Here is a 26,295-nt window from a genome sequence, read left to right as displayed (position 1 = left end):
GCATTTGTTTCTATTAGAGTCGAGACGTTATGTATATATCTACATTTCAATTCAATCCATGTCCTCCTTCATTGATTTCCTCCAGCTCTTTCGATCATCTGTATATCTTCTACGGACTGTGATGTTGAATCCTTCAGACAAAGACCATATTTACTATCCGTGTCTTCAGCAGGCTTTTACTTACTCTATTTACCTACTGGTTCAGTAGTTTCTGTGACTCACATTATAATGTTGTTTATTAAAATGCGTTTACCTATTCTTTTGACTGTACTACGTCTCAATTTTTTCAATTCTACCCTTAACGGCCCACAATTCCCACGTAGGTCAAAATAGAGGTTTTATAGTATTTTCAGAGCATAATCCTGGACATTCCTTAAACGTTGTAGATAATTTATTTATATAATTTTGAAGCCTTATTATCCTTTATATTTATTTTAAACATTTTATGACTGCATAAAGTATTTTTATTACATAAAATAGTATTCTGTACCGAACCGGGAAAAAAACGTATGTTTTTAAACGGCACATGTTCAAACACGTGCGTTAATATGATCTTACTCCCTACTTCATTTATCGTTTGTCAATTTATGACTACGGCCGTATGTTGTAGCTTAACCACTGGAAAATTCCAACAATACAAACAACAATAAAAAAATACTACCTTATTCTTACGTCAATAATTATTATAAGACAATCATTATTCGTAAGATGTTTTATCACATTTGAATGGTCAAAGACATAGCTTATAATCAGTATCTTTAGAATTATCTTCAAATGTGTTAATCGTACCAATTTGTTGAATAATAAAATGCCTAATTCTTGTCAAATTTGGGATCACAGAGATTATAAATATATTTTTTTATCATAAATAGTTCATTATAATAATGTCGACATATAACATTAATTTTACTAATGGTTTTATAAATGCGTTTAAAAATTAATAAATCTAAAAAATCTTAACACCACTGCACATGGATGTACTAAAATATGACTATATTCTAAAACATTAGATCGAGTGGTTTAAAAGAATACTAGTTTATGTAATAAAAATACTTTATGCAGTCATCAAATATTTAAAATAAATATAAAGGATAATAAGGCTTCACAATTATATAAATAGATTATCTACAACGCTTAAGGAATGTCCAGGATTATGCTCTGAAAATACCATAAAACCTCCATTTTGACCTACGTGGCGCACGTGAGCCGTTAAGACTCCTTCATCGCTTTCTTCCAACTCGTTTTTCTTTTCATCGTCGTTGAGCAGTACCTTTGAATCTATCTTAACAGCATCCGTGGTCTCTGTTCTCTTTAGATTCCCAACAAGGAATATTATTTTGATGCACGTGTGTGATATCTGGCATTTACTGATTCTTAAAGCGCAGTTTTAAATATATTATGATCTTTATTATTCATACTCATTAAAGTGATTTTAACGATGAGACGTAGAAAAGACTGTGTGTGTCACATAAGCTCACAAAGGCAAGCTTTTTGTGTCTTTTTTGCGTCAGAAAAGTGAAAATTGGACACGCAAATTAAGCATTTAATTTTCCCTGACACACGCGGGCGATGCGCCGAAATATCAAAGTGGCATATGTACTGCGTGCACGGTGGTGTTTAGGGATTGCAATACCGGTTTTAAAAATCCAAAATACCGGAATTTTCGGTATTAAGAAAGTACACTCGTTTACGTTTTTGAAAATGAATTATAACTTATGTGCTGCTAAATTGCAAATATATTGAGTGAATCCAACAGAGGTGAAAAAATAATAAAACAAATTTCATCAAATATATTTATATAAGTAATTGTCGCGATGAACTATCATAATATTATTTCGAAATAGAAAACATCCGCGACGAAAATGTTCAATTATTCTATAACTATTGATGACTGTATAAGCGTTGAATTTAAGAAGCTTTTCCTACAGTCGGGACTTATTTGCACTTGAACTTTTGAGGGCTTTAGTTAAAATTATCAATATATTAAAATTATTTGTAAAAAATCACTAGTTCTACAATTATGATCGATACATATTTTTAAACGTCAACATAATAAATGTAGGTATGTAGGTTTTTGCTGCAAAATAATATTTTAAAAATATTTTAATATCTATATTTATTGATAAGCACCTACTTCTGTTTTTTTAATGTTTAAGAAATACCGGTATTCAATAAGAAATACCGAAAAACCGGTATTGACATTTTCATTCGGTATTGCAATCCCAAGTGGTGTTGCCAGTTTCCATAAAGCATTTCGTAGCAAAGGTGTTTAAAAATACATCCGCCAACAGACTCCTCTTGAAGTTCAAACATTCAATGAAAGATATGCGATGTTGCATTTATTTGACTACAATATTTCTATTTCGACTACATGCACTTTTCAGAAATATTTTCATTGTCTTTGTGTCGTATTTTATGACACAAAGATACTTGGGCAATAATAGACCACCGCAGACATTAATTTCACGCGCGGTCAATTGCACGCTTAAACACCGCGACTGGCGCGGTTTGGAGCAGTTGGCCATTCGATATAATTAGCGTGTTATTTAAATGTGGTAATTTATTAAAACTTCACCACTGATTGTGTTAATATAATGATCGCTTTGTCATCATTAAACAATATAATATGTTTGAATTTCTTCTTTTCTAGTGCGGGTCTATCTGCCTCATGCAAACTCCTCCACTTTCTATCTGTCAAAACTATCTAACCTCACGCTTATGTGGTATGTTTATAGTATAGCAATATCTTCAGTCAAGCAAGGACGCTGTCTTCGTGATCAAAATGATTCTGTATTCTGTACTGTGTTTTCATATGAAAACGGTAGAAAATCCTTTTATTGTCGCACCATGAGTACTTTAAAATGTGAAATGCGTTGTAATTGAGTTACTTCATTAAACTATTTTGAAAATATTTTAATCAGTTGCCTGCTTAACAATATTATTAAGATATAAGTTATACTAATGTATATACTAACTGATGACTAAGATATACTAACTGGTAATGCATTAACGTGATATATATTTTTGGTGCTATGGTAATGCATCAATGTGATGCATATCTTGGTGCATTAGAGTATTATTTTGATTTGATATACTATATTATTAAGCTCATACGAAGTTCTTAAGGCTATACTTCAGCTGAGGCATGGTCTAAAAAGATCGTGACTAGGCGATGCGCGGATTGTGCAAATGACGCATGCTGACCGAAATATAATTTGTCATAAAAAATCAGCATGCGTCCTTTTTATGTTATGTTTGTTATTATATTCGTAAGTATTTATTCATTGACATGTTTTCCTTTTCAAGTACATGCGGAACGTTTTTTAGTCATCTTTACACGATTTAAGAATATATTCCTCCGACGCCATCACAAAACAAATTGACGTGCTCACACCTCGACTGTCAGTCTCCGATTGGCTACGACTGCGAAATTTCGTTCCACCTACAGTTGAAAATTATTTGCCGTTTCACTTATGTATGCTCTTAAACTTACCGCAATATTACAGATATATGATTTGTAACTTCAAACGTTGATATCTCAAAACTATACTTTTGGAGTTAATACACTAAAGTACTCATGATGCGTTGTATTTTTGACCGTTTATTACTCTTAAAACGTTTACATTTACCTCATTTGCAGTAATTTGCATCTATTTTGTTACCCTTGCAGTATTTATGACGGTGTCATTCTGTCAAGTTACACAAAACGTATTGCAATCCTTCCCACAGTGTTTCGAAAAATTCACAAAATAGGACCCGGCAGACAGAACGGAAGTGTGAAAATGTATCATTGGGAAAATGTCGCGGAAAGAATGCGCTAGGAATCAGATTATTCTCGGACTGGCGCGTATTTCGAATTGTTATTATTATCAAAATATAACGGCGTCTCTGGGCGTCGCGATGCATTTCGACGCCGACGGATTTAACATACCTACTCGTTTACATAGGTCAAATGGGACGAGTTTGAAAGAATTATTCAACAATAATTATTATTTTCAATTCAATTCTACGATATTCGATGTATTTCAAAGTACGCCAAGGAAAAGCAACCAACATTGTAATTGAATCATGGTAATGATATCAAAAATATTATGTTATATATATAAAATGTATTACAGATTGCGTCAGGATCTTTTCCAAATTTATATATAACAACCTTGCACTTGTTATCCAATACTGAATACCAGTGGCGAAGGGTGAAAGTAAGCTGATTAAGTATCATAACCACATTGAAATTCAGTAATTATGAGCGACCAAGACTCTGGACCCCTCTCGGTCATCTGCTTCTCTCAGGACAAAGTGGGTAATATAATGGGTCTATACATATCTATTATATATATACTATATTAAATACTAAATATACCTACGCAAGATTAAGAATCTAATGCTTGTATATATTCACTGCAGTATCGAAAGGTGGAGGTAGGCTGTTAAGATCCGTCATAAATAGTGCACACTTAACTTTGTCAGTCGTACGTATTTGTTTTCATTAAAATAATACTACTTTTTACAGATGTTGTTGGTTAGTTTTTTAAATTCAATTAAACCCTGCTAAAACCAAGCCATCATAGATAATAGTCAAAAAATACTCGTCTATCTATAAAATATTTACATATATGCAATTAAATCATACATAACTTTGGATATTTTATAGATATAATAATATTATTTAACTATTACAGTTTGGTTATGCAGAGCTTATAGAATTTAAAAAAAAACCAACAATGTGTAAAATATGTATTCTTAATCCAACGAAAACAAATAAGTATGAATGAAAAAGTCTGCACAATTTTGTCGTATCGCCCAAAATATAACAAAACTATTATGGTTTGGCTTAGAGAGAGTTTAATTGATTTTTAAAAACTAATCAACACCAATTGTAAATTATTGTAGTCTTAGTTTAATAAAAAAACAATTACGTTTGCCTAACAAAGTTAAATGTGTTCTATTTAGGGCGGATCTTAAAAGCCTACCTCCACCCTTCGCTACTGATAAATAGTAGAGTAGTTATTTTACTATTCGCACAAATGATTTTCGATTTAGCAAGGTAGATAAGAATATAATTATATTATTCGGATAATGGATATCTGGGTTAATCCAAAACATTTATGACAATATTCAATATTATTGAATTATCAAAATAATCTTCGCCAAATTTAGTGCACGTGATAACTGTTTACAGATTACAATCATACAAGAGCAGTGAATGAATCATTTGTAAAAATATAATAATAATAGTGGATTACTTAGCACTTCAAATTAAGGTAACTACGGACACAACATATTATTCAAAGGGATTTTATCGTAGTGATAAAATGATGATTATGATATTTATAATGTTTAATATAGTTTAATTTTTTCTGAGTTGTTCCAAATTGCATACGTTTAAGGCACATGCTTGCCCACAACGCTTGCAATTAGAAACAATAATATATTGATTAATATATAGTTATTTATATTGAATAATATATAGTTATTTATATTGAATAATATATAGTTATTTATACATACGTATTTTTTATTGGACTATGACTACAATTTATAGATGGTATTGGTTAGTTTTTAAAATTCAATTAAACCCTGCCTAAACAAAACCATAATAGTTTTGGTATATTTTGGGCGATACGACAAAAATATGCACACTTTTTCAATCATACTGATTTTTTTGGTTTTTTTTAATTCATTATGCCCTGCCTGAACCAAACTATAATAGATAGAAAATATTATTCTATCTATAAAATTTTCAAAATGATTTAATTGCATAATTTTAGATATTTTATAGATAGACGAGTATTTTTGACGACTGTTATCTATTATGGCTTCATTTTCGCAGGGTTTAATTGAATTTTAAAAACTAACTAATATCATCTGTAAACTGACATAGTTTAGTGAGCACTATTTATGGCGGATCTTAACAACCTACCTCCACTCTTCGCCACTGCTATTTTTTATGTTTAGTAAAATCATCTAATTAAAATGTGATAGTATCCTAAAACAATTCTGTTTTTAGGCGTATAAAATTTTAAATATAGAATCCTTTTTTTTACTAAATGATAGACAATCTCATATTATATTGTTATAAGCCTCCTGTCATTACAATATTATTATAGTTGGCCACCATGTCGTGGTATATTCTAGTGTAATAATAATATTATGTGAAATAAACAGAAGTGCATCGGTTGATGCGGCATCTAGCTAGAATGCAGTCTCGGTTCGATCATCGCCTATGGCCTGCCGGTTGCAGTTAGAAATAATTTTCCGGGTTGGAATAGAGCCAGACTATAAAATATTACACTCTAATTTATAGCTTAATCGCTTGTCCAAAACTCTAAGTGTTGCATGCGTGAAGTTTATTATTTAGGCATTACAAAATGCAAGATTGCAGGCACACATTAATAGAATTATTTTCAGCCAGTTCTTAGTAGGTAACTGTTTATAACTTTGTTGTGTTATCGTAAAATTAACTGCATACCATGATAAAATTGTTAATGTCATCACTTCTTGGCCACGGTAAACATTGTGATAAACAAATAAATATATTGTATCTACAATAATCAGAGATTGGAAAAAATGAAGAAAAATTATGTGTACCTATCAAATTATCAAATAAGGCAAGAATTAATATTTCAGCGAATCTATTATATACGAAAGGCTGCTATCGGCGTCTATCGAGAGTAGTTTATCGTATGTATGTATTGAGGCGGTTAATTGTTACAATCAGTTAACTGTAGGAACTGTCAAAAAGTGCACCTCTCTTAGCTAACAGTTTTGACAGTTTAGACGGCTAACTTATTGTAACAAATATAATTCCTCAATACGTAAATATGATAAACTACCCTCTATAGCTGCCGATAGCAGCCTTGTGTATAGAATAGTCTTTACCCGTGCAGTATTCTATGTGGTAATTATCGTTTTTCCTATCCAACACTTTAGCACATTATATGAAAGGAAATGGGGTAGTTTAAACTTGAAAATATATAATAATTTGTATGACGAATTAATATGACTAAATACTTTTAAATTATAAATAATTATTCACCACTGTTTTTAATATCATGTAGTATAAAAAATGATATCTTGTTCTCAAATAATCTATTATTACTATTCTAAAAAGAAGAAAATTTTTATGTTTATTAGATTTTTAGGTAGGAAAATTCAGGCGAAAACATTAATATTATTATAGGTATTACGTGAAAATATTAACAAAACAATTACATGTTTGGATACTGTTTCACGTATAACTATCTATGTGGTAATGTGAAAACTGTTCATAATACATCGTTTAATTACATGTCACTTGTATTCATTTAATACTCATATAAAATAATACAGTTTAATTAGATATTATTATACTATTGGTCCGCTACGCAATTTAAAAAAATAGCATTGCATATTGCGTTTATTTTATATTAAAAATCTAAATCAATTTCTCCACTAGATTATAGTGAAAGTTTTGTCTATATCGAATAAAGTTTCATCTCGACTGCCGATAATAGTTTTCACATCTATACTTAGAAACATATGATTTAAATTTGAATTATCATAGTGATAACAATAGATCTTTCGGGTGTTCGAACTTTCAACGAGCCGACAGATGATGAATCAGAATAACTGATGAGTATTTATGTCTCGCACGTCATTACTCATTACTATTCTAATGCTCTCTGGCTTCTTGTTGCATAAGAAAATTTGTTAAAATAAGATTCTGCTCCGTGGAACGAACTACTTTATCGTTGTAATGTTCGTAAATGCATCGATAATAGACTTGTCGTAAATAAACCAAGTATCCCGTCTACATCAGAATTATTTTTGTTCCACGTAATAATTCAAACATTCCAATTTCAAATTTAGGTAACTAGATAAATAAATGTTGCCATTTTTAATATTATATTTTAAGGGTGGCTGCATTTGGTATAAACGTATAAATAAGTAAGATATTATCTAAACACAAAATTTTCCAAATAAACCATTAAAATTCATTATTTCGAATGATTTCTGTACATTAAAATTACGGTAAATTTAGATTTTATTTATAAATAATAACTAATGATCGCAAAAGACTTCGTCAGAGTAGAATACAGAAAGATAAAGTAAGCAGATATACCTAATGAAGAAATAGACTAATTCATGTTATTAAAAGTTTCGATTACTAGACCCACGCCTCGTCTCATATTGTTGCAAGTACGTTATTTTCGAGACGCTTTATTTGAGATATTAAGAATCGTAATGAAAGTCTACCAACAGTATACTAATTCGGTACAAACAATACTTATATAATATATAAGCTGTGAAAGTTTCATTAATTTTGATTTGGTAGTTTTTAAGTTATCACGGGATAAACGGACAGACAGACAATCACTCAAACTGTATTATTAATATAGATATTACGTATATAGATATTATAGTCACGGAGAGTTGAAGCTTTCGAGATGTGGATGTATAGACACATCCTCAAAACTCCTTGGACTGACCGGGTGACAAATGGTGAAGTTCTCAATCGATTGGGAAAGGACCGAGAAGTTCTGCGTAGTATCAAAACCAGGAAACTACAGTACCTCGGCCACATTATGATAGGACAAAAGTACAGCATTCTCGTAGTTGTCATTTAAGGAAAGATCAATGGTAAGCGTAGTAGAGGACGACGCCGCATTTCGTGGCATAAGAACCTCCGTGATTGGTTCGAGTGCAGCTCCACTGAACTGTTCCAGGAAGTAGATGACAAAGCTAAGATCGCCTTGATGGTGGCCGACCTCCGCTAGAGAATGGCACAATAAAAAGAATATAGATAATTATGACAGCATGCTTTTGAATAGATAATTTTTATAAACAATAAAATTCTTATATGTAGAAAGCAGAAAGCTGTGTATAAACTTTACACTACTTATAAAGTACGTTTTTCAACCTTTTTCAATCATTTGATTTTTTTTATATATAATATATAAGGGGCGATTAGACGAAAATCGTGACATGTCAAAATTCTCGTAACAGGAAGGAATGTAATATTATTTATGTAAGTGTGTCAAATTTAACAAAAAGAAAAGTTTATTCGGAAGACAATCCAGTCCTCTGTGTAAATTTTTGAACCTGAGAAATCTTTTTAATGTCGCGCGCGGTGCTTTTGGCAATCACCCAAGGTGACATTATATTGTTACTTTGCATCTGTGCTGGCTTTTCACGTAAGGTTGACGACTACTGACTTTTTCCATTTTTTTTTTTTTTGTAAATAGATAAAATCAAGTAGGCGATGTCATTAATTGTCAGTATCTATCACGATCTCATTTCCCGCAAAAAATCTACTAGTTTAACGTAGTTAGGTGTATTTTCATTGACAGCTGCTGTCTGTTCATAAACTACTGTTAAATTGAGGGCTCTGGAAACAAAAACGTCAGTCTCCATTTTTGCAATTTATTGGCGAGTCATTAAACATGTCTTATGGGTATAATTTCTGAAAAAAGTATTGCTACGTGTTATTTATTATTAGTATACAAACAACGTTTCAAAATACTTTTTTTTCAGAAATTATACCTAAGCATTCTTAATGACTCGCCAACATATTACGAAAATGGAGACTGCCGTTTTTGTTTCCACGGCACTCAGTTATACTATGAACTTTTTACCTCTAATCTCAAAAGGCTATACTCCGTCAACTCCACACACTTCGTGCGTTTACTGTGAAGTTTTCGTTAACGTTCGTTCATATTATTACTATTTTTATTAAAATACGCGACAAGCATCATTTTCTACAAACAGTTTACCATATTGCTTTCGAAGTATGATCAATAACTAGCGCTACCACCGAAATTTGCAATTTCGTGTCATGGCCTAATTATAATGGAGTTCTTGCAGTTCTACATATTGCATCTTCGATACATAAAAACAAGATAAATAGCTGGTTCCACACCAAGGTTAGTTATTTACTCAAACTCTTCATATATCTAATATTGATTGACCTACACCACAGTGAACGATATCAGACGTTATTTTTTTTTTATTCAAAGAGCACTCAAATATACCCTAATTTTTTTTTCGACCATGTCCGATCCTAATGAGATCATACGTGCCTCCACAGAGTTTGTATTAACAGATTTTTTTTTTACGAAAAATGGGTGTCAGCCACTTGCTCAACCTATTAGGTCCATACTCTGACTCATACACAAATTGAAAAATGTGTGCTTGCCAGACCCAGGATTCGAACCTGGGACCCACGACGCTAATAGTCGTAGGAAAGGAAATAAACAAGTTCAATTTTGCGATGAATGAAATTGTTGGTAGTCATATAGATACTTTCTTTTGCATAATTTCAACCATCGTATATTATTTAAATTCAAATAATACAATAAAAGAATACGTAGCTACGGGTTTTCTTTTTCTCTAAATATGGCAATACCGAAATTGATTTTTCCCGTGATTTTTGACATGCGGAAATCATTGATAAATAACTATACATAAGCGGAAATAGCCTCCAAAAAGCGAAGACTACCACACTAATGACCGTAGTCGAACCATCCGCGTCGACTGAGAGCCAACACACACACATTATTTATATTTATTTATTTCTAAATTCTGTGGATCGGCATGCAAAAATAATTGTGACTTTTCCACCACACTTGCCAACATTAAAAATGTTTATTTGCAGACAAGCAGCAGAGAAAAAACTCAAAAATCGAAATGGAACCACGATGACTGATGGGAAAGTCTATCTCGTGAATTTTAAATTTCCCAGAAGTCGCTTGTTGCTGATAAAAGTTATTTTCGACAATTGTTTATCCATCTTTCTTACTACACACCCTGTCACGGTCCATCTCGGAGCACGGGACGATTCAGTGCGACTCCCAGCGCATCCTACCATAAGTTTGCAGAAAGTAAACCCAACTTTTAATGAAGAGACGACGAAAAATATATTTACCATAGTTATATAATAATAAATACTTACTAGTAGCAAAACGTGATTGTAATTAAAATGACAGTTTACTTTCAATGCTTGTATCGACCAAACTGTTTTTATGATTGGAATCACATGATAACAATATTGATATAGTCCGATAAGACAACTACTTATAAACAATGAAAAAAAAATCGTTTAGTTATCACAGTGTCTGTCAAACTTTTTTTCCTGATGACACACAGAAGAAGGGGAATTTTTATCGTTGCACACCAAATGAAAATTCCCCAAAAAATTAAATATTAATTTAAAAAATCTTAGTATGCTATTAATATATTACAATAAAATAATATTGTTTTATCAATATCATCATCATCAGCCGGGGTCAATCCACTGCTGAATGAAGGGCTCCCCAAGCTTCTTCCAACTCTGTCGGTCCTGTGTCGTTCGCTGCCACGTATTTCCGCCGAACTTTACCAGTTCGTCAATCCAGCGGCTTTTAGGGCGACCCTGTGGTCGTTTCGTGCCTCTTGGGTACCACTGGATGACGGCATTTGTCCAGTGGCCGTTCTTTCTGCGAGCAATGTGCCCCGCCCATCTCCATTTCAGCTGTTTGGCAACGTCTATTACATTGCGTACTCCTGTCTGCTTCCTAACCCATTCGTTTCACTTACGGTCCTTTTGCGTGATGCCCAACATACACCTCTCCATGCCTCGCTGTGCGACTCTTAGCCTTTGGACATCTCTCGTGTTGAGGGTCCACGTCTCGCAGCCATCATATATACATAAGTAGATAGTATAACATATAAGAATTTTATTCGCTAGAAGGATGGAATTGATTTCAAGAAATAATTATCACAAAACGCGGCTGTAAATTAGATAAACAAACTCCTAATCTACCGTATAATATAATCGTTCCCGTTTTTTGTTGCATTTCCATAAGCGCTGAAAAGTCAAATTCCCAAAAAATACAACGGCAGAAAAGATTTAATAGTCGTAGTAGTCAATCGAGGATATTGACTCCAAATCGAATTCCAAAAGGCTGATAATTAACTCCAGCTCAAAAAATGAGACTGTGCAAAGGATCGTTTTTCAAGTCTATTAAATTTTCTTAACCTGTCAATGTCAGGTGTGTGTCGTTGTATCTTGCGAAAGGATTGATGACCCACTCATAATTTGGTAATCAAATGATGTAAAATACTTTATAAAATACCAAATTTTAAATTTTAAACAAGCGATGACTATCTTACATAAAAGTAGAGTATGTACCTATACACAATACGGACAAATTCACACTCATTCTTTCGCGGCTCACAGTTTTCCATACACTGAGTTAGGAGTTAGGTTAGGGTAAAGAAGTTGTAAAAAATATCCCACTCTAACAAAACATTCAACTATTCAACAAACTAAACAGGTCCTGATCGATATAAAAGTATATTAAAGTAATATATATTGAGTTTTAATTTATATTATTATATATTAATTATAATTTATATTATTATATATATTAAAATACTATCTTCCTAATTTAAATATTTCCGTTGCTTTTATTTTTGTATTATAGTTATATTTCTCGTTCAATTGTTTCATTGTGATTATTTTCACAGCAGTCAATTAACATGTAATATTTTATTAATATGTTTTTGGATGCTTATAACATAATATGAGATTGTCTATCATTTAGTAAAACAATTACAAGATAAAAAGAACTTTTTATATACCACGTTTTTTAAATTTCTGTTGAATCATATAAACTTGACAATTCTATGAATCAATAAATACTTTTTTGTACTTGATAGAAATACAGAATAAATATAGAATACTGAAATGTCATTTTGACATTTCATATTGATTTCCATAGTAAAGCACGTATATATATTAACAATTTAGTTGCTAGGACCCCCTTAGTAACCAATAATAGTGTAACAAAAGCAAAATAGCAAAACAGAATTAACTGAAAATGAATTCAATTCTGCTTAACGATGGCCAAAAGTATTAAAAGAATGCATTGTCGTCGTGTTCTGATATATTCTAAAAGTTTCAAATGTCTAGCTAGTCGGAAAGTTAGTTAAAAATCTTCAATCGTCCAATACAAATCTTGGACACACAAGAAAAAGTCTGTACCGGACAAACAAGAATACGAGCTAATAAAAACGTGGTAATATAATAAATTCCTATGTATTATTATTGTTGATGCATTTTGCTGTCATTTTTTTTTTAAATCTGTTAATGACACTGTCTGTAATATTCGCAAACAAATGTTTTCTGCTGCCACAATGTCTTCGATAGCTCTTTGACGGCCAAGGTTAAAAAAAGACACAATCTAAAAATATTTTCTAGTTATTAGTTTTCATCTGTGTTACCTATATGAAACGTTTCAGATTTTCGGGTGTCGATATAACTAAAATAGAATAGTCAGTCACAATTTTTATTGTGAGGGATTTGCGACATTTTTTTTTGATGACAATCATTTTTAGGTCAGTTAAAACAAAAGTATGACACATGGCCAAGAAAATAGAATCATTAAAAGATTTTCTATGACACCTGCCATTAATAATAATAATTGATCATTAATTTTATTTTCTTTATACTTTGAGAAACAAATTGAATATTTAGTAGGTGTAACATAAGGATTGCAATACCGGTAATTCGGTATTTCTTATTGAATACCGGTATTAATACCGGTATTTGTCAAAACATTTTATAAAAAAATAACTACCCATTAATAAATATAAATATTAAAATCTATTTAAAACACTATTTTATAGCAACCTAAAGTACCTACCTACATTTATTATGTTGAACTTTGTAAATATGTATAGATCATAATATTTTAGAACTGGTACACTACACCCACGATGGCTGCGCGGCGTAAGCGTCGACATAAGGCGTCGTGGGTACCAGGCATGACCCCCACAATGGGGGAGCTGATAGGGCTCTAGCCTAGGGGCCCGGCGTGGCGGGTCGACCAGCTTAGTGAGATTAACACACATCACAAATATACTCTAATAGTAAAAAAAGTCGCATTAAATATTTTAAGTATTTGGTTGTGCGTTACAATTTGATGTGATATATGCTGATTGATATACTTAAATGATAACTCCAGTGTATAAATTAGGAAACACTACTTTAGAGTACCACACTGCCCTTAACCTCAGCGATAGGTAGGTGGGCTCGCCAAAGATCCTGGCCTGGGGGCACGCTTAAGGATGTAAGGCCCATGGTCTCAGGTTCGAATCCTAGGTCTGGCAAGTACCTACACATATTATTTTTCAATTTGTGTATGAGTCAGAGTATGGACCTAATAGGTTGAGCTAAGTGGCTGACATCCATTTCTCATTAAAAAAATCTATTAAAACAAACATCCACTCTGTGAAGGGCCCATACGATCCTATTAGAATCGGACATGATCGGAAAGAATGGAATGAACAGTCCCGTTTGCCACAAATGTTTTCTTTTTCGAAATATGTTAATTCATTGCTACAATTCTATAATTTGTATATTTGAGGGATTTTTCGTTTTAATATTATTTAACTTGTGTTGGTTTCAGTCAATATATTTGCGTTTTGGCAGCATAAACCTTATACACTCATTTTAAAAATAATAATACATAGTAAGTAATGAAAAAGTAACATTAAATTCATTTTTGAAAAACATATACGTGTACGCTTTCTTAATACCGAAGATATCGATATTTTGAATTTTTGAAACCGTTGTTTCGTTATCGATAAATTATTTAATACTGGTTTTGAAATACCGGTATTGCAATCCCTTCACTGATGTTTATTAGTATTTGTGTTCCACACTGTTGATCGATTGTATCTCTCTGTAAATGTCCTAGTTATGTCTCTCCAGTGATCCCTGCATTCTGGCATGCACGTAACTGGATGTATTCGAGTAATCGAACCATTAATTATCGTGGCATATCCCATGCAGTTACCTCTTGCTTTTTCCTAATTATTATTTTCCATTAATTTGGTAATATGACCAAAAAAACTGCAAAACTCCTCACATTTATTTCTCATAGAATTCGTTATATTTGCCTACATACAATCTTTTGCATCTGTTTCTAACACCAAGTCATCAATTTCGACTGGGAACTTTGGTCCATTTTGATATAGCACTACTTTTCTATATTTTGCTGGAGCCTGTGATTGCTCCTTTGTTAATGCATACTCTGCGAATAATCTCCACTTTGCAGTCGCACTTGGCAAGAGCCAAGATAAATGAAATCGTCAACCATATCCAATTCTTGAAGTGCGTTTAATGAAACAACTTAAAATCTTAAAATCCAGGGCTATATTTCTACTTTTACGCGTTTAATGAATACAGCAATTTTCATTTTCTAATTTTGCAAGAATCCAGGAATGGATTGTTTCTTTTTTCTTCTATATAATATATACACCTTCTTTCTAGATATCAAGTGACCTACAAACAATATACTCTCCATTGATGTTAAAAAATGTAGACGAGAGTATGCACCCTTGTCGAACACCGTTTTCACTTTTAACTTTTTAAACTATGTTATAATATGTTCTATTTCATAGACATGTTGTCACATTTTACCCCACTTAACAGACTCGACAGCTTTTCTGTATAAATTATCAAAACAGTGTATAGATAGCTGGGATGATTCGATTACAATTCATTGATTTTTTACATATTGTAGACATTACAAATTATAAGTTAAAGACATGACATTTAAAAACAAAGAAACAGTGTAAAGCAGAAACAAATATGTGTCGTTAAATTTCAAAACCCGCTATAATACTTTTTTGAAATAATTAAGATATATAATATATCGTTGGATTCGTTATTAAAATCTCTACATGAAAATTTTATCGCCTCTTTCAAAAGCCGCTACGATTAACTGTAATTTATGAAACAAAATCAATGTGTCTATCAAATCCCGCTATAACACTACTGAAACATTCAAAAACCTTTTTAGTTCAAAAAGTTTTTATTGATTTTCTCAACATAATGAAAAAGTGTTATAGCGGGTTTTGAAACTCAGCGACACATATATCAAAAAGTAAAGGAGATTCTGCGAAATATACTAAATCAATTTTCTGTGTAACCCAATGCTTACGGGCCGCACAAAATTGTGTTTTTGATAATTACTTTTCAAATGCAAATTAACACGTTAATTACAAAATTAATTAAAAGGGCCCGTAAGCATTGTGTTAAAATTTAAAATGCAGTCCCTTAGTGAATGATATTTAAAAAATTGTGAAGTTATTAAATTATCAAAGGAATTAACGAATGAAGCAAGTGCTTTTATACCCACGCTTTCTAGAATTTAAAAGCTTTCATTTGTACGTATTAAAAGTTATATATCTCTATATACATTTCGAGCATGAAATTGTGTCATTTTTTTTTTGATTCGCGTCAAAATATAAATAGTGTACTATTTGTAAGCTTTTGACGGGCGAAATTTTCCAAATTACGTATCTACGTAGTACGTACACGCCTGTCGCGATATCTATTTTATTTTCAAAACATTGTAAGCCATTCATAAATTTGTACGTGCGTAGTATACAACGTAACGATAACATAGTACGTGCGTATGTTTGTGATTAATATCGGAATATCCAAAAATACTTAGGCATTTGTGTGTATTTTTACACATCGCCAACAGAGGAGTAATGGAGAGAATTCGAATCATTCAAATTTAGCAGAATCAAATGTGTACTCTTTTTTTAAATCCAGATTTGGATATAGAACATGGCCTATATTTAGTTGATCAAACCGGAAACAACCCTTCCTATTTTGGCGCCAATGTGTTTCAAATTGGGCATTGGCAATAATTAACCTTATCTCAGACAATAATAATTACAAGATAAAAAGAACTTTTATATACAACGTTTTTAAATTTTCTGTTGAATCATATAAACTTGACTTGACTAGCTTAAACGATCAAAAAAATTGTACTTAATCTTATAATCTTAAAGCTAATAAAAACGTTGTAAAAATGCAATTTTACTGTATAACAGCTACTCAATATTGTTGATATTAATGAATTAACATCCTAATCACTAATGCATAGGTGTCCAACACTTTGCTTAGCTACATTGAGTGTAGAGGAATGCTCATGGGTCACACACAAAACATTTTTAAAACAATCAAAAGCTTCTTTTAGCTTCTTGCCAAAAAAAAAATCTGTCCATCCATTTTTCCGAGTAAAATGATAATTTTCTTTCTTAATCTAGGCCCGAGAGCTGTTATTACGATCAACTTTGAGGGCACTGACTTCAGACTTGTCTATGAGTCACGGGTTGTTCTATTATTTTTGTGCATAATTAGAATCGCTACGACTGACATGGTACGAAGCTTGGTTTCGCGTAAATCTTGACGGACAGTGGAAACCCACCCTTTCGAGTATGTTTGGCGAGTAAACAAAACCATTGATAATTTTGAAAAGAAAATATTGATCAGATAGAGAACGTCGACTTTCCAAAGATGGTACCATAAAAGTTGCAGTGGTCGAAATAGAATTAGCCAGTGACGTCCCGTGGGGTAGGCAAATCGAGGAGAATCATTTGGTATATATAGAAATAGCTACCTAAACTTAGTAATAACGAAAATATCGTTCCATTAATAAATTCAGCTCACTAGTTGGAAACAAAATGTATTAATTAAAGACTGTATTTTTTTGTCGAGTTCGCGGTCTAGTTTACTTCCGTTGCCCTTCGACGTCCATGGTGACAAGAAACGACACCGTGAACGGATGATACAAAATACTGTATAAAACATGGGGCGAGATTTTGGCGCTGCCCAGGGGCGGCATTTTATCTAGGGACGTCACTGAAATTAGCTATGTCGTTTCTGTCTTTATATAAATCATAACTAAATTATAACTCTTTTCATAAATCATCAGCTTTTCTATATAAGCTATAAATAACTCATTTTATTTTTAATTATTATTGTTATATCTTATAATATGATAATGAAGTTCGGGCCTGTGCGTAGTATGTATGCAAGGTAGTTCGGTCCGACGCCGCGCTGCGACGCTACCAAAATAGGGAACGGGCGTCGAGACGCTCTGCAGCGAAAGCCAACTTTTTAATCTCACAGAATAACTTCATTTACTGGCGCCGAAATGTGACTGTGGACTGTGTGTATAATAAACTACAGTGCATGATAAAAGCATTCACAAGACGCCGTACTACGTTTTATTTCAAATCAACCAGTTTTAAATATCGAACGTCTGTACATTTTCAAAAATAAATTACATTTTGAATGACAAAAGCGAGTATCTGCATACTTTGCTGAAATAGTTAATACTAAACGTTGAACATAATAATATGTGAACATATTATCTTATAAACAAATATAGATCTTCCAGAGATATGATGCAAATCACTTATTGATAAAATCGTTTAAAAAACCTATTCACTGCAATATGGAAAAGAAATTACAATCGTCACGAAAAACAATAATTTGGATTGTTAATTAACTATTTCTTTTATTCAACGAATAATTCACAAGATTTTAAGAATCAATCATTCTACATACATAATTCTGAACACACTCATGAGAAAATATAGCCAATAGAAAAAATCTTTTTCGAAAAAAGCAAAGTACACGTTGAATAAAAGAAATGGTTAATTAAAAATTATTAGTTCAAGTAAGTTACAACAGAAAATATTGGAGTGATTCGTGACGTCGGTTAGTAGGTAATAATAAATAGTAGTAAATAAATACTTTAATTTAGAATACAAAAATCGATTGCCTACCGTAACTCAATTTAGAGAGCGCTTATGAGCAGGTATTAAATAAGGTGAATAGTTAAAATATGTCGCAATTAAGCATGGCGATCGTAGCATAGTGTTTATACACAGAGCGCGAAACCCAAGAGACGTAGGTTCCATTCCTGCCGAGTGTCTTAATTTTTTTGAAAAAAAAAATTCTATTGGCCATATTTTCTCATGAGTGTTTTCAGAATTATGTATGTTCAATAATTTGCATCTCTTTCCACCAATAATTTGACAAATAAAACATTAATAATCATTGTCTATTATTGACAACATTGGTTTAGCACAAATTACGTCTTCTTTATAATATAACTCTACAATTGTAGTGTCTGTCATATATAATATTCGGTCATAATTAATAAACCAATGAACCATTTATTTTTGCTGAACTCTTTTTTTAAGCACCAAAGTGCTGCGTGGTTGCTACATCAGTCATGTGCAGCTTCGTTTCGAGACAAGGAAGTGTGGCACTAAAATATTTTCATTCAGACACGTTTATAGCGTCATGGAAGACGACCGTACACAAATTGCGACTGCATCATATACATGGACCAATATTGATGAAACTTGTACAGCTTATTGACTACGTTGTTGGTACAAATTTAGTATATTTTTAATAGACTTTCATTTCAATTTTTCTTATAGTAAAATAAATTTCTCGTGATAGAGATGCATGCAAATATAATTCTAACAATTAATAATACGAATCAATTTAATTCTTAATTATGTACCTATGTATGTCTAGTTTTTTATTTATATATTCCATTGGCGATTGCTAGTTGTGCGTAAATAATTATAGCTTACAGCCAAGTGAATGAATTTCGTTTTTATCTTTTCCTACAATATAATGCAGCAACCACAAATTGTATAGAATACAAAATGAGCCATAAAGAACTAAAATGGTGTACATCAGGTTATTGGTGTCAGACTTACACCAGTGTTCTTGTAATAAACTGATTGCAAATATATTTTCTTCTAATTCGGAAGGCATGCTATATATGATTTTTTTTTAAATAATTTTGATAATTTGAATAGTCAGCCTAATGCATAATAATAATATAGCCTACCAATAAATTATAGATTCTTATGTATTTACTTTTTTTTGAGCGTACAAGAAAATATCAAAAATATCTATCTGTTTCAGACAAACTATTTTTAAATATTTTTGGATATTTTTTTACATATTCTAGGTTTAAGCACATATTTTCACATAAACATAAAATTTCAATGTTTCTGGACCAATTGGAATAAAAATAAGTACAAAATTAAATAGTATATTAAATAAAAATACTGGACTTCAAACGCTGTAGAATATTAAAGATGTCCTTATTTTGAAAAATCCACCACATGCCTCAGATGTTCCAATTTTTTCAACTTCAGAAATAGTTTCATTTACATACGCAATAATAACATCTGTAGAAGTGGAAAGAAGTTTTTCCATGTATAAAAATTTGCTAAGATCAAATCGTCAAAGATTCATTTTCGAAAATTTGAAGCATTATTTTATTATTTATTGTAATAAAGCGTTTTCTGTTTGTGAATAAATAATAAATTAAGCTGCTGAAATATATATGATTTATTGTAATACATACTTCAATTTTTAGCACCTATTTTTGTTTTTAGCACATATTTATGAAATTTTAATAACATATTTTCCAATTATATCTACATTTTTAGGTACCTATTATTCATTTTTAGCACCTAAAAATCTTAAGCCTAATAATTATGACTCTAACTCATTTTTCAATATTTTTGACTCACACCACTGTAGTTCTCAAAGGTTCAAATATGAATTAAATAATTATCGCTTGCTGTACATTGTTTGTCAACATAGATGACGCAAGAGAAATAAATAATTTTCCAAATCGTAGTATATTCTATCGAAAGCTGGCAACACTACAGCAATGCCTAATAAATATTATTTAAATTATGTTCCATTCAGGAAAATGTCAAATTTGAAAATACGTTATATATTTATTTCGTTACTGTCTGCAAATGCTTCACGAACAACTCGTATTTTTTTTTATTTCAATGCTATGCGACCGACTCTTTTCAGTATGACAGCTCATGGTGAACTGTGGTACGGCGTAATTTAATGCGTTCAATTGTACATGTAACCAAGCAACTCATGCGCTGGTTAGAGCTGGTATACTCTTAATGAGGAATCTGAAAACATACATTTGGGATTAAGTTCAGTGGAGAATATATTTGTTTCTCCTGCGGCCCTTATTAGTCTACAATCTCTAAACTGTTAATAAAGTTATGTTAAGTAAGATTTTTTGGTACTGTTCGGTTATCAGGAATACAGCGAAAAACACATTTTAAAAATATCCGATATACTGGATTATTTGTTAGTTTGGGTTATTTTATGTTAGGTTAACCTAACAAATAATCCAGTTAATCAGCTATTTTCAAAATGTGTTTTCCGCTGTATTCCTGATAACCGAACAGTACCGATTTCTTGAATTCTCACTGCAATTGACTGTTTAATATTCATTTATTCATTCTGGCCATGTTCGATCCTAATAGGATCATAATATAGGCCTCCACAGACTGAAGGTTTGTATTAACAGATTATGTTTTTACGAGAAACAGATGTCAGCCACTTGCTCAACCTATTAGGTCTATACTCTGACTGATACACAAATTGAAAACAATATGTGTACTTGCCAGACCCAGGATTCGAACATGGGACCCACGACGCTATAAGCTGATGCTTAAGCCGCGCGGCCATCATGGATAAAGTAATAAATAAATATAGTAATCAAAATTATTATCTACATCATAAATGTGGACTAAATATGACGTTATGGGGTGGCATTTGTACGTCGCTTATGGGTGGCATTTTTGCTTACGACTGTTTTGGTTATCACTCTAAAAGTCAGATTTGTATCTAACACAAAAACGTGACGCTCGCACCTGTAATCATTATTTATAACGATGAATGTCGACATATTAATTTTGTGATTGAATTGGGTTAGTGGTCGTTCTCACTGATTGAAATCGATTTCGCATTAGTTTAAAATAGACGTATCTTTCAAGCGATGCTCTCGAAATACCAATAGCACGTAGATAGCGTGCCACGTGCAAACATCATAACATTATCACGTTCGTAAAATCTCCAAATTTCTTCGCAGTAGCGACTTTAAAACTATCTAATATTTTTTTTGCATTTAAGATCATTATTCATAGGAACCTACATTCATTTATATTGCAATCGATACCTTAACCTATGTCTGAGACTGCGTATGGTACGTTGTTATGTTCTCTCAATTCTTTTCTATTGTATGGAAGTATGAACGCTAAACCAAGAGATGTCACGGAGACAGGAGAGATGTGGCTGTATAGACGCATCCTCAAAATTTCTTGGACTGACCGGGTGACAAATGTTGAAGTTCTCAATCGAATGTTGAAGGACCGAGAAGTTCTGCGTAGTATCAAAACCATAAAACTACAGTACCTCGGCCACATGATGAGAGGACAAAAGTGCAGCATTCCCCAACTTGTCATTCAAGGAAAGATCAATGGTAAACGTAGCAAAGGTCGGCGCCGCATTTCGTGGCTTAAGAACATCCGTGATTGGTACGACTGCAGCTCCATTGAACTGTTTCGGGAAGCAGACGACAAATATAAGATCGCCTTGATGGTGGCCGACCTCCGCTAGGGGATGCTACAATAAGAAGAAGAATAATGAACACAGTCCAACGTGGCATGGAAAGGTGCATGTTGGGCATTACGCGTAAAGATCACTAAATAAACCAATTGATAAAGAATCGATGCGATAGAGATCGTTAGGTAGATGAAATGGCAATCGGATGGCATACCGCTCGGCGAGTGAACAACCGATGGATAGACGAACTCGTAAAGTTCGGCAGATGTACGTGGCAGCAAAGAACTAGGGGTGGAGGTAGGCCTTCATCCAGCAGTAGATCGACCCCGGCTGGCGATGACAATGAATGAACATAACAAAATAACAAACTCATCGCGTTCACATAACACAAAAACAATAATTAGAAATAACTGCTGACAATATTTGAAATTAAATTTAATAATAAACGCTATTCTAAAAACTTATAAAACATGAAGTAGTGGCCCTCTGTCTAATTGCCAATAGTATTTAGAGATGAATAAATTAATATGCATTCTTCTAATAAGTAAATTCAGCTTGTAGTGTGGCTAAATCGTATTTCAAAATATTTTTTTTTTCATTTTTACATCTAGTTGTTCACACATAGAATGGGAATACAAATACAATTAATGCAAAAACTGCATGTGATTAATTAATAGAACAAGGCGTAAATAAAATGGACCAATAATTAATGTTATTGTAATTACGTATTTCTTATGAACAGCAGAAGATTATCAATAATCGTCGATTCTGATTTTTTACACATTGTATCATTTATATGAATTCAACAGCAATATTATAATTTAAATACCCAGAAACATAATTATTTCTGCGAGTTGCTAGATAACTGTATAAACAAAATGAACATCTTATCATCATCAAATTTGTTCATAATACATATATTATAATATGAAAAAAAATGTTCATGTTTTATGAAACATATGTATTTACATAATATCTAGTTATTGCATTGCAGGTATTGTAAATAAACTTCACATTTATAATAATAATTACAACTTAAAAGATAAAATGTATAATAATTATTATTTGCTTTAACGCTATTAAAATCAGCCTATATAATATGTAATTACATAAATCAATTATGCATAATGACCTATTATTTGTATTTCAAAATTCAAGACTAAAAAAATATGACAGTACTTAGTAAAAATCGGTGTGTGTACTTATGTACGCGCGTTAGAAGTTATACTTCTTTGACTAGCTCTTAATTATCTTGTTAAATTACACACTAAAGAAAATGGACCGCTTATTGGAACGCCGTTGATTTATTTCTATATACTTTAACTTATATTACTAAATTATATAATGGTTTCTCGTTGTTTTTATTTTTAAAGTACCAACTATCACTCTGACGTTTAATAGTTTGTTAACGTAAGCAATTGCAAATGACCGACAATAATAAATTCGCTGCCTAGGCAACGGAACACATTGCAGTATCATACTGTGGCGTAAAGGTAGTGCGTTCGGCTGATAACCGAACAATCGGTGGTTCGAATGCAATCGAGTGCGTTTTTTTTTCGTGTGAAAAAATAAATTATGCGTTACATATCACACGCCAAAAATACACTCTGATTTGATTTCCCAAACGCGCCAAAAGAAGTATAACTTCAAAAACTGCCTTCTTTATATACTTAAATATTTTTAATCGCTTAGTTTCTGCTAATAATTTCATTTTAGAAATTTGGGGATGATGAAAATGGAGGCAGGTGAGTTGTGGTGCATATTTATGTAAATGTTTATTGTCTTGATGCAAAGTACAGAGAGTTACAATGGAAGGAGATGTAATCGAGATAAATTTTTGTGTTGATGAACTGAGAGACTTTATTCGAGTAAAATGACAGTTTACTATGTCGAGCGAAGAACTCGTGACAATAGTAGTGCGTCTCGTGACGGACTCGATGAGTGAGTGAGGATTGCAGTACATTATAATATTACCCGCGATTATTATCTCATGCTGTCATCTTTAAGTATTACTGTATTGATCAATAAACTCTCCTCCAAACATACATGCAACAACGACCTTATATTTCCTCCTTATTCATCATCCCCAAAGAAATCTATAACTATGATAACGTATATGTAAGTTTAATGAATTAGTATTGCTGTTATCTAAATAAATAAAAACAATTTGGACCCGAAGTTATCTCAACAAATTGTAGTTTATCTATCCATTTGACTTTGTCCTATTTTTACATACAATATATATCTATACATAATACATAGTGTATTGTTCCTTTTTTAAATTTATTTTCCTGAGTATTCACAGCAAAAATACTTCTTGACATTGAATTAATAGACTGTTAGTTGGTAAATATTTTCGAATATAATGGTTACACAAAATTAATCAAAAAACCAAAACATATACTGGGAAATTTGGCCTAGTTTTTTTTCCTCATTATATCGTAAATAATCATATTATAATACATTATTTGTCTCTTCGTACTTCATTAATTTGTCAGCGGAAACTATCAAAACATTTTGAAAGTAATTCGGCGTTACGCAGAAATGATCTATCACACACTTCGAATACTCGACTCATAGATTAATTAAATAAATAATTAATATTGTCCGATTTCTTTATTGCGAAATCGAGTATTTTGCAAACAATAGCACGCTCTTCGTCACATTCTTGTGCATCAACTTTTCTCAGAGGTTAAGGATTATTGAAGTTATACTTCTTTAGGCGCGTTTGGGAAAACAGATGAGAGTGTATTTTTGGCGTGTGACGAAGTTGCGCGCGCAAATGTAACGCATTAGTTTGGCATGGGACTGAAGTTTTGCCCGCCGATGCAACATAATTTATTTTGCGCGGCGACGTTCGGGTGTTTTAAATGCTGGAGGTTTGTAATTTTTAGCTGTGATATTGAGGGCTGTGGCTTGGGCCGGTTGGGTAAAGACTGAATGTTGCAACTTTTATTATGATGATTCATTTTTCATTTCGGTCTCAAGCGTACATGCGCATGCGCATAGTCGTTCAATACAACCAAGTAAACAGCACGTGTTGTAAACATAACCAATACTGTGTCATAATAAATATATATGTTTATAAACAAATATCTGGAAACTAACATTCTACGCTGTTAATTTATATAGATAAAACTTTATTTATATTGTAGTGTATATTTTAAAGGTTGTGTGTCAAGATTTGTGGTAATATTTATGTAAGTATTATTAATTTATGAGTAAAATTATATACCAATAAATAAATAAATTTTGTGAATGTTGAGTTGGTAAATAATTCAAACAATGGTATATTGTAAATTTACAATATTTCGTCACTTCATACACAAAAATACATATTTTTACAGTTAAGGATAATATTTTTTAGGAGTTTTACAAAATAAAGCTTTTTGCTAATTTTATTTAACACTATCAAGGAATATTGTATGCGAGTATAGTTGGACACCACTCCGATGGGGGTCTTTCACATTTTCTTTGCGGTGAGAAGAATAAAACAAATTAATTTTAATGCATTTTTTAAGAAATTATCTCGGAAGTTTTCTTTTGTGGGGTGTCTCCTTTTTACACAACGCCGTTAAATTCATCCCTGGACTTTGCACAGCAATCAATTTTCACTACGCTCCGCCGGAAATAATAGCAATCGGTCGGGTGTGTATACCCAATATACGAGCTGGAGATTTTTCCCGATTAATTTTCATGTCGATATATTATTAAACTTCTATTATATCGTAAAACTTTCTTAGTCGCTCCGTTGGCTTGTTACGGCTCGGTCATAAAACAACGTATCCAATCGTTGCAAATATCTTACGCGAATATAATAAATTCTAAATTGTGAATACGGATTAAAATAAACCTACTGAAATATTAATATTGTAATTTATTGCCATATTTAAATTTTGTTCCATAGATTATTTGAATATTGTTTGATCTGACTATAAAAATAAAGTGTTCTATTTTTGAAATTGGGTGAAGTGAAAAAGTGTTGTAATGTTTATAAAAACAATGAGTTTCATTTGTTTTTAATGCTAAAACAATTTACATGCCTATCT

General features: G+C 32.0%; 1 protein-coding gene across 2 annotated transcripts in view; it reads left to right on the top strand.

Annotated features, from left to right (window-relative positions):
* The window catches only part of LOC147073597 (uncharacterized), a 155,540-nt gene that overhangs the window by 117,288 nt on the left and 11,957 nt on the right, over positions 1 to 26,295 (top strand). The gene's annotated exons all lie outside the window — the stretch shown is intronic.

This window comes from Rhyacophila brunnea, unplaced genomic scaffold (genome assembly GCF_057557595.1).
Source record: "Rhyacophila brunnea isolate RB1 unplaced genomic scaffold, BYU_Rbru_1.0 scaffold_17, whole genome shotgun sequence".
Classification (NCBI taxonomy): Eukaryota; Metazoa; Arthropoda; class Insecta; order Trichoptera; family Rhyacophilidae; genus Rhyacophila; species Rhyacophila brunnea.
Note: the sequence above shows the minus strand (reverse complement) of the source record. Positions and strands in the feature narration are given on the sequence as shown.